This window comes from Stylophora pistillata, chromosome 6, assembly GCF_964205215.1.
Source record: "Stylophora pistillata chromosome 6, jaStyPist1.2, whole genome shotgun sequence".
NCBI classification, from domain to species: domain Eukaryota; kingdom Metazoa; phylum Cnidaria; class Anthozoa; order Scleractinia; family Pocilloporidae; genus Stylophora; species Stylophora pistillata.
Genome location: NC_142524.1, coordinates 23,710,225 through 23,716,357, shown reverse-complemented (window position 1 = coordinate 23,716,357; position 6,133 = coordinate 23,710,225). Strand labels below are relative to the sequence as shown.

At 38.8% G+C, this 6,133-nt stretch overlaps 1 pseudogene; it reads right to left on the bottom strand.

The window, feature by feature from the left end:
- Positions 1–5,750, bottom strand: part of LOC148728887 (uncharacterized) — a 10,301-nt pseudogene extending 4,551 nt beyond the window's left edge.
- Positions 5,751–6,133: the final 383 nt, after the last annotated feature.

The window sequence follows — 6,133 nt, the reverse complement described above, 5'->3', positions numbered from 1 at the left end:
ATTGAAAATGAACTCTCAGTTTACGTTTATAACTAGAAATAGTAAGTGAATTACGAGGTGAGAGAGGACTGCCATTCCAAATTTGAGGACCCTGTACTCGAAGAGAGAAAGAATATTTGTGAGTATGAAGATGTAAGTTATCTTTTTGCCTAGTGAGATATTGATGACAGTAGAGTTAAGAACAAATTGTTAGTAGGGACATGTGAATCAGCATTAAGAATATTGATGTTAAAGTCACCAAAAATGAAACATAATTTTCCACCCTCAAATCCAATTTTAGCACGGACTTGTTTAATTTCATCATTAGAGATTTCAATCTGAATGTTACGGGGTTTGTATAAACAGCCAAAAATCAATTTTTTTTCCATGGTTTGGTTTGACAATTTCACTAAAAACAGATTCAAGACAATTCGTAGATTCAAGGTCACACTTTCTCTTGAATTCATTAGTATTACATAGGAATATACCAACACCACCTCCTAATCAAGAAGATCGAGGTTTAGAAATGTAATGGTAACCAGGGATACCCTACAAGTCATTAGAAGTGGTGACTAGCCATGTTTCAGAGAGACCGATAGTAGAGAAAGATATATTTAGGGTAGAGAGGTCTTCCTCAAGGTCAATAAAATGTTTTTTAAAGCTGCGTATTTTCAAGTGAAATAATGAGAAGCAGTTAGATTTAGAGGAGTCAGAGAAAGGATTATTTAACTGTCTACTATTCATATAAGTATATCTTGAGAGTAAGTTAGAAGTTGATGAGAGCATATTGATGTCTCGATCAAGGGCAGAGTTGAGAAGAATTTGATAAGTATCAGGGTCTTCCAAGAACGGATTAAAATATTTAGCTCCTAAAAGAGAGCTGTCACTGTCAGTGGACTAAAATATATCCCATGGTTTTGATGTGTTTGCCTCCATTATCTGACGATTCGTGATTCATTGCCTCGTTTCCACACGTGTTCGAGTCGTCGTCGTGTCCACCTGTACCAAAGCCAATTCTGGATTATAGCTGTTACAATCGTTTTCGTTGTTGTTGATTATGCCAATTCTTGCTTTGGAACCTCCCGTTTGCAGTTCTGCTGTAAGGAGGCCGTTGGACCAATCAAGGATTTCCACTTGTCACGACCAATTGACAAGTGGAAATCCTTAAACCTTTTCCAGGTCTTTCCATTGACCTGGAAAAGGCTTAATCCTTAAGCCTTTTGCTTAATCCTTAAGCCTGTGTTTATTGACCTGGCAAAGGCTTTCGACACAGTTGACCATGACATTTTGCTCAGAAAGTTAGAGTACTATGGTATATGCGAGGAAAGCCTTGTATGGTTTAAGGACTACTTTACGGGAAGAAAGCAGTTCGTGCAAATTGATTCTCATTCATCTGAAGAGCTTGCTATAACTTCTGGAGTGCCACAAGGGTCCATCCTCGGACCCCTGTTATTCATTGTCTACATTAATGATTTACCACGTTGTGTCAAACACTGTTCTGTAAATATGTACGCTGACGACACAGTTTTATATCTTGCTGGCCCAACAGTAGACAATTTAACTTTTTACTTTAATCAAGATCTTCAATGTCTATCTGAATGGCTAGAAGACAACAATCTTGTTCTCAATGTTTCAAAAACTAAGTGTGTACTATTTACATCTCGAAGGCATAAAGAGCGCGATTGTATTTTAAATCTTAATCTTATCGGAAAGCTCATTTCTTGCGAAACTACTTTTAAATACCTAGGCGTGGTGTTCGACAATTTTATGACTTGGAAGGCTCACGCAGACTATATGTGTAAAAAGGTGGCGTCAAGAGTTAGTATTCTGGGCCGCATTAGAAGTTTCGTCACAAAAGAGGCAGCAATACTTGTTCATAATACCTTAATTCTTCCCTTATTTGATTACTGTGACATTGCCTGGAGTAACCTTTTACAACAAGATATAGATCGACTACAGCGCTTACAAAATAGATCTGCACGGATTATTACACGTTGCTCTCGGTCATCTGAAGCAATAGATCAGCTGCAATGGCCGACTCTTTCCAGTAGACGCTATTACCACAAGGCTAAACTCGTTTTTCTCTGTCTCCACTCATTAGTTCCTAGTTACTTTTCATCATATTTTACCAGATTTTCGAATATTCACAATTATTCCACGAGGCAAAGTCTGAGGCTATCCCTACCAAAAGTAAAACAGAATTTCGGGAGAAGGACCTTTCTTTTTACTGGCGCAGACATTTTTAATAAACTTCCTTTAAACATTGTGAAGAGTGAAAACATTCAAACGTTCTGTCGCCGAGCAAAACATTTCCTTTTACCGTAATTTTGATAATTTTGATATTTTATTTACTATGTTATGTTTTAATTGTGTTTTAGCTTTGTAGTTTTAGGCTGTTAATGTAGTTGTAAAATCTTAGTCATTATATATACATATATATCTATTCTAGAAATTTGATGTAAATTATTTTCAATACAGGGCCCCTATGGATACCAGCCTTAGAGCTGAATGGGCTACCCTGTGTAAATAAAGTTTGCTTGCTTGCTGTTTGCTTGCAATTGACGTGGGGAGGTATTTCCCGTCAGCGATCAGTGCGTACAAAGAATCGGCGCTCGTTATAATAACGATAAAATTTAACTGGTCATCGTTCCCCATGCCAAGGCAGATCTTGGAAAAAGGAGTATTCCAGTAAGTTGGTAACTGGGTTTCGTGTAAATCAAAGCTAGTCCTTCCTCTGGGATTATTGAAATCCATTTTGTTAGTCGACAACTCTGAGTCATAGTGGAAGGTTTGCTGATCAGGAGAAAATTTTAAGATGGTGTCAACCCTTCAGCGTTACGACAACAACAACGACAAAAATGCCCCGCAAATATCGCCCAAAGGCATCCAAAAAGAGAATCGATTTTTGCCATTTCACAAATTTCTAGAAATATACTTAATGACAGTTCACTTACAATCTTACATTACGAGAATGGGGACAAAGACATACACGCAAAACAACAGTGCAAAATAAAAAAAAAATAGCCTCAGTCTTTGGTTAATGCCGAAAAAGAAAACAGAAAATTTTTCCTAATTGTTCAAAAAGATCGCAAAATAAGTGACAAAGGAAAAGGAAGTCCAAAGGCAAGCGGCGAGGGTTGTTAAACAAGAACCAATCCCTCGTAACGAATTTTTATCATTATTAGACGACAACTTTCCAAGGGTTGGATATACAACGTGATCTCAAAGCACTATAAATTCCAAGTTTGAGGCACTCCATTCAAATGACCATGCATAAATATACCTTTTGCAGTTCATTACGAGAAAATACGCATTCATTTGCGTTAAAAGGTGAACAATTGCGTGAAATTACAATTATTAGAGACAAAAAACCATCATTTGCACGCAAATCAGATTCATTAAAGACTTTTGCATTTTACTCAGCATTCACTAACAATTTCGGGCATTCTGATGCGTCACTCGTCAAACAAAAGAGAAAATATACTTTCGTTTGCGCTAACACTCAAGTCATTGCACCATCCTGAAGGTCAATAGAGACAATACACAAATAATATAGTGCATTTATTAACATTTTTATCACACTGTTTGCAGTTAGCATTACTGGACAGCATTAGTATGAATAAGACAACATTTATGCGCTTGTACAAACAATTGAAGGTTTTTATTTTTATTTTTAATGTTCAAACATCGAATTCCAGTCGGAAAATACCTATTCCACAATTATTTTGTTTTGAATTTCAGGTTACCCTTCATCAATCTCTCTATTCAAACATTTTGGCAGCCTTGATCACCGCTTTCAGACAGCTTATTGCCTACTCCACAATGTTTAGGAAAGGACTGTAGGGAGAAAGCATTTTAAGTTCTCTGTTTGTGGCGGGAATGATTGGATTTCGGTGGGCCGGTGCTCCGTCATACACAAAGATCGCCTCCTCGTAGGGATCTAGCTTTGTCTTCGCCTGTGCCAGAAAGTTATCGAAACGCATAGCATTCATTCAGCCAACAGCTGCTGAGGAAATCACAAGTCCATGGATGGGCGAAATTGCCATGGTCACGGTCAACTTTCGTCCCCGCTGGCCGCACACTTGACGGTACGCCCTATCTCACTGCCGCGCCCTATCGTGGTTTCTGGCCATTCGGATGGTGTAGCCACATTCGTCGACTAAAATACAATGGCGCACTACGGAATGGTTCATAAGCCAGGTGGCGTAATCTACTCGCTTGTTCAGCACATCATGTCTGTTTCTGTCAGCTGGGAGGGACCTTGAAACTTTTACCCGGGGGGGGGGGGGGGCATCCCGTCTAATGTCCTTACCACGGCGCGGTCAAGGACTTCGGGTTTCAGTGATAGCCGTCTCCTCAGTTCGCTGTTTATCCGGGGAAGTGTGAGTAAATAGTTTTCGTTGATGATTTCCTATGGGCAATCTCTCATCTCCTCATCCACGCGCACGTTGTTTCTACCTCCTCGTGGTATTTCCTGGATCCTTCCCTCTTTGATGTTGCGCTCCATAAAGCCTTTTGCCGCCGTTGATCGGTTCACTCCGAACGTGTCCGCGACCACAAGATTATCTTCCTACTTGTCCTCAAGTCCTTTCATGATTCTCTCTCTGTGGTCGAGTGGTATTTGGTTTCTTCGTGGCATTTTGCCTGAGGTCAGAAAACCTTCACGAAGCGAATGAACAGAACGAAATCTACTGAAAGCAAAATACATACATACATACATACATAGGTTTTCCTAGCTTGAGCACTCTGGCATGGCTTAGACGATACCACAAATGTGGGATCGTTCGGGGTAACCGTATCGGTTCTCCCCCATCCTAGCATCAGCACTGCACTGATGAGGCCCATAAGGCCGAAACGGTACTGTCTGCAGTTAGTTACATGCATATATCTACTTTATTTCAACTCGAATTTTTAGAGTAGCTCTGTTGAGCTAATATTTTCGAGAAAGAAAAATACACAAGCTGTCAATCATAAGTAGAACTATTGCCAATACAATAATAAAAAATTATGATGATAAAAAACTACTCCTGAAAGTTCATTTTCCTTATGGCTATCTTAAAATCTTTAAATGATGTAATTGTTCTTATGCTGTACGGGAGCGATTTCCAAGTTTTTGCTGCTTAATATCGGATACACTCAAGACCATATTTTGTTGTTTTTGGTATAGGTAGAGTCAAAATATTCTTTTCTCTCGGTGAATAACTGGAATTACGAAGAACAAAAAGTTCTTTTGGATATCCAGGATACATAGAAACAAGTAAGCTCTTAAAAACTACCATTAGAGTTTTGTAAAGTCTTCCAGTATATAAGGATGCTATCTTTGCTCTCTTTAACAGATCATCATAACTAGACAGTGGATCATTAAAAATAAATCGTAAAATACGTTTGTTCAAAGACTCTAGTTTATCACAATTTCTAGTGCCAGAAAAATGCCAAATAAGAGAGCAATATTGAAAGTGTGATAGAATAAAACTGGCTTTATATAAACGCAGCATTAAATTATTGGTAATAGTGTTTTTAAATCTCTTAAGAACACCAAACTGTTTATTAACCTTCTCACACATCTGTGAGATGTGACAACTAAAGCTCAAATCCTTGTCGATAGTTACGCCCAATAATTCAATTGAATTTTTTACCGGAAAAGAAAATTCATATTTACCATTCGCACCAATCACCATTGCCTGATGCTTGTCTGGATGTACAATCATGCTATTTCGCTCATACCAACTGTTAGCAAGTCCAAGTTCGTATTCCAGCCGTATGTTTAGCATTTCGAGGTCCTTGTCAGACGAGTACAACTGTTAATCATTGGCATGGGCATTCAAGTCTGCCTGCTTAAAGTGATAGAATAAATCGTTGATGTGAATGTTGAAAAATATGGGGCCAAGGACACCTCCCTGGGGGACTCCTCTTCTCGCTAACTCCCATTCAGAAAATGTGTCTCCAATTTCTACGCGCTGTGTTCTTGCAAAAAGGTAGCTCCTCAAGAGTCCAATGTTCATCTCGGCAAGACCATAATCCTTGAGTTTGGCAAGCAAGAGAGCACGAGGGATACTGTCAAAGGCCTTTGATAGGTCTATAGAAACGATTGCCACAGTTTCTTTACTATCGCGACTTTTCCTCCAGTCTTCCATCAGTCTTAATAAAGAGGTTT